General features: G+C 42.0%; 1 non-coding gene across 1 annotated transcript; it reads right to left on the reverse strand.

Annotated features, from left to right (window-relative positions):
* Positions 1 to 4,639: 4,639 nt before the first annotated feature.
* trnan-guu (transfer RNA asparagine (anticodon GUU)) lies at positions 4,640 to 4,713 on the reverse strand. Its single transcript has one exon. It is a non-coding gene; the product is annotated as a tRNA-Asn (tRNA).
* Positions 4,714 to 4,821: the final 108 nt, after the last annotated feature.

Here is a 4,821-nt window from a genome sequence, read left to right on the forward strand (position 1 = left end):
AAAAAAACGCCCGCTCCGCCACACTCAGCTCTCTGTGTATGTGCACCACCTTCAGGCCTGCCGCAGTAATCCCCAGTGGGCCACACTATGTGATGGAAGGGAAGGGATGAGGGATGTTTGGTTTGTGTGTGTGTGCGTGTGTGTGAGAGTGCATGCGTACGTGCATGCATGTGGAGAGAAAAAGTAAAGGAGAAAATGCAAGCAGAGGAGAAAGGAAAGGAAAAAATTTGGAAACGGAAGAAGAGGAAGGAAAGCAATTGAGAGAAAAAGGAGTAAGAGACCAAAACAGAACAGAAAAAGGACAGAGAGAGAAAAACAGAAAGAAAAAATAAGTAAGGAAAGGAGGGAGAAAGATGGTGTGAGGAGATAAAGGAAGGAAGAGAGACTTCATTACATAGACGTCTCTCCGGCTAAAGCTGGGAATCAGATAGGCTCTGATTGTTTTTCTCAGATACACTGTAATCTGGCTGATCTCCAAACAGTGCTGTAATTGGATTCTTCTGGGATGATCAGAAAAGAAACGTCCTATTAACTGTCTCCAAACAACAGGACCCAGAGAAGTAACGACGATGACCTCAATGATGGTTACAGGTTTGGATTTTTGATAAGGAATTCGATTATTTTGTAATAATTAGGCTTTGAGATGTTTGATACAGCGTCACATGTTTCGATGCTGAAATACATATTTATTATGATATTAGAATTACTGTCAGACATACTGTATGTGATCAGGAGATCTGCTGATATTTTGAAACATATGCTTCCTTAAGAAGTAGGACGTCCCCATACTGATGATGTTAAATGTTCAAACAGCACTGGTGAGTCCATTTGCCTCTTCACTTATTGGAGTATCTCTCCGTTAAATATGAAGCTAGAGCAGGCCCTCAGTTAGCTTAGCTTAGCACACACTTAGAAACAGGTAGCAGCACCGCCTAATTAACAAGTTATATCGTGTTTGTTTAATACGTTTGAAAACAAAAAGTAAAAACCACAATAACTTTGTGAGAGGTTATCTTGTCGTTTTCACGCTTGCTAAGTGTTTCCTCCGGTTTCCAGTGTTTGAGCTAAGCTAAGCTAATTCCCATGTTGTCTCATAATTAGAGGTTCTAAATGCGAAATTGAGAACATACCAATTGCCTCTCAACGACTTTCAACATGGCGATGGCTGAGCCGGCGGCTGGCAGCTAACCATGCTAACAGCGGCAACAGCGCTGAAAGAGCTAACAGAGCTAACCTGAGGAAGAAACATCGGCCGAGACAGTATTATCAGCTGTAACCGTCATATAAAAGCAGTGCAGAGCGGCAGCCGTGAGCAAACCAGTGGTGCACGCTCACATGCACTAAATCAACCCTATCTCTTAAAAAAATCCGCTCCCATACAAGTAAACTGCACTTTCAATTACATTTTGAGGGAAACATATTTTCCTCCGGAGCTAACCGTCGCAGTTTAAAACAATTTGAAACACGTGGTTATGAATTGAAACAAAAGTAGAACAATGTGACAACAATCACAATCATGTTTGTTCCAATTCAGTTCGAATTACTTGCAAGAACCGAACCGTGCAAACTACTTCAGTGTATTTTCCGTAATTTTTGTTAGCATCTCTTACAATAAATCATAAATGACTGTATGTTATCTATGTGCATGCTTGAAGAAAACGTCAAGATGAATAAAAAAGGGATTGGATTGATTTTTTTCTCTGTAGCAGAGGTCAGTGCTTTTTCCACCACACACACACACACACACACAAATAAATACACGGAACAAACATCTGCCACAAACACTGTTTGCATACAAAAATACAACTCCTTTATTAGTTATGACGAGATATTGTTCTTTGAACATTTCTCGTATAACCCCGAAGCAATTACTGTCACTGAAGGTGTGTGAAATTGGTGTAAAAACACCGAAGCTGACTGTTAATTAAATTGTCCTTTGAAATGGCATTAAAACTCCCCTGAAAATATAAAGTCCTAATTGCCGTAGTAAACTCTTCCAGGGATGCTGAGGAGGATATAAACCGGGCCAAAGCAAAACAACTTTGCCGTAACAGGTTCATTTGAAAGCTTTCTTCCATTAAGGTTGTTTTTTTCTGACTTCTTCCTCTCTGCCATGGGGCGGGGAAGCGGGCGAGTGGAGAAGCCGGAAACACTTTTAAATTTCCCTTTCCTCAACAATCCCAGCTTTTTTTATTTCTTCCTTTCTCTTAACTCTACTGCTCCTTTTCTCTCCATCTATTTCCGTCCCGTGTCTCTCTTTCCCCCATCGGCCCCTCCTTTATTCTGGAGCCAAATCCTTTTAAGGGTTTCATTACAGGTTCAAATCAACTGATGCTCCTCTGATGCCAGTGCCTGTTGGAACTTATTTTGAGGGCATCTATTGATCTTCTGGGCTGGTCCCCCCCCCCCCCTCTCATTCTATGTCTCTCTCTCTCTCTCTCTCGCTCTCTCTCTCTCTCTCTCCATATATATATATATATATATATATGGATATATATATATAGTAACACCGCTTTCTATTTAGATTCTACACACCGTCCGTCTCTCCTTTTGTCTCAAAGGCAGACACCCCAGTGGAATACTGTAGGGTAAAAGATACGAACACGTAACACAGCAAAAGTAGCCAAATCGGGCTACTTGAATCGTGTGATTACAGAGCTAGAAGTAGGGTGAACATCTTAGATGAGTGAACAATTCCAAGTCAGAATAACGGGAGGTTTCCCCCCTTACTTCTCAATCTGCTGACCAGTTTTTTCCCTATGACACAATGATGAGAGGCCGCTGACGCCATTAAACTGTCTCTATGTCTACATGCAATATGACAGGAAAAAAGACAGGAAAAAGAAACTAAAAACGAGGTTGACTGAATATGATTAAAAAAACTAACTCACGAGGACATCTCAAAAACTAGGCAACTCACACCAAAACAATCTAGACTGATAAATAGCACTACAAGTAAGGGGAAGATTCTGAGGTGAACTGTCCCTTTGAAGTTTCATGAAGCAGTATTTGACCCTCACCTTGATGTACTTGATGCTGTGATTATGAAACAGTCTCTGTCCCTCCAAATATTTCATATACTGCTTTTCCTGCTTTTATCTTCTATTTCCTTTTCTTTCATCCTAGTCGTCTTTTCCTCCTCTCCGTTTCTTTCTTTATTCCTCTTTCACAGTCTCAATCGCTCCCCTCTGCAGCTTCACACAGCTTTCTCTCTCTCTCCGCTTTCTTTTGATTGACCACCGTTCTCAATAGCGGCGTCCAAGGTTATTTGGCAGCCGCCACAGAGCACATTTGTTTGTCCCTCTCTGCGACTGAAGAAGACACTCTGCTATTCTAATGGACTCCAGAAGAGAGAGTCCTTTTGAATTGGTTTAAAAAGAAAGGCCAGCAGAGTCCCTCTTTCCCTCTCTCCTTCTCTGCCTTTGTGGACGCTGACAAAGGAGTCTCTCTGTGCTTGCCATGGGACCAGATGCACCCAGGCAGTAGACAGGATGCTAACCCCTAGAAGTCCTTATGGTCCTCCTGCTATAGGACATTAAAGCTACACGGGGCAGCTTTGCATATTGGCAGCTCTGAAAAGCCGTGTGAGGTGGCTAGAGACCTGATCCTCAGTGAGCATAGAGGACGTAAGGTGACCAAATTGCGCCTCACTTCAGTTTCCGACAAGGTAGGGCTTACAATGACTGAAACCGAAAGGCACCGTTACAAATCGCTGTTAGTGTATCGATCCGTTGCGTGATGGGACAACGTTGTGTAAGAGGTCTGGTTAGTTTAAGGCACAAAACAGCTGCTTGGTTAGGTTGAAGGAAACATCGTGGTTTGGGGGGAAATGATGACTTCCTGAAGGAAAGAGGAGCTCCATCACAATGGCTGAAATAATAAACACGTGGTCATGGTTAGGGAATAATAGTGGTCGTGTTTCAAAGGAGAAAAGAAGTTGAGTGTAAACGATGAAACACAGTGTATCCCGTGTTGAATCCAAGTGTCTCACTTTAAAAAAGTACATCAAATGGACGAAAGTGATACATTTAAATCATTTTCCGCTGTCACTTTTTTCCAACACCAGTCCTGATCATAACTTCCAAATATGAATTTATTTTCAGAATTTTGACCCTGTTTTAACCCTTTGCCAGTGTCTTTACGTAACACCACTGTTGTTAGGAAGAAAAAACAAAGGAAAAAGTCACACTTGTTACCTTAGAGCAATGGTTCTCAAACTGTGGGGCGCGGTGGCATTACAGGTGGGGTGCAGGGGGAAATGCAGACTTTTTTATTTTTATTTTTTAAAGTAATTAATAAATACATGGCGAAATGCCTGTACTTTCGTGTAAATGTTTACGTTACGCCGTTAACAGGTGACGCTTGCGCTTGCGCGACGGCCATGTTCCTTGGCGACTCACATGTGTGGCTTAGTGTTCCAAGTGATGCATCCGAGACGAACAGCAAGCAGCCAAGAAGAAAATATGATGACACCTATCTTGCTCTGGGTTTCACTCTAGGTGCATTAGCTTTTAAAAGACTGTAGATAGTTGTACCAAGCACAATATTTCTTAATTTGTTGGTTTTTGGAGGCTTAGCTCTGATCATGCGAACTACCTTTTTCACCCATGTGAAGTCTGCTCTTTTTATGAACTCAAAATGTCCCTTGGTTGGCTTGAACCACCAACCTTTCGGTTAACAACCGAATGCGCTGACCAATTGTGCCACAGAGACAGGCCTAATAGAAATTTGGTTAGGCCCGAACTGCAAGCCCCACCCATTTGCATTTGCTATTTATTCATTGCTAGAAGGTTGGGCTCTACATTTTGTAAAAGTTTATTT

The sequence above is a fragment of the Anarrhichthys ocellatus genome, unplaced genomic scaffold (assembly GCF_004355925.1).
Source record: "Anarrhichthys ocellatus isolate YVR2014 unplaced genomic scaffold, GSC_Weel_1.0 scaffold2807, whole genome shotgun sequence".
Lineage (NCBI taxonomy): Eukaryota > Metazoa > Chordata > Actinopteri > Perciformes > Anarhichadidae > Anarrhichthys > Anarrhichthys ocellatus.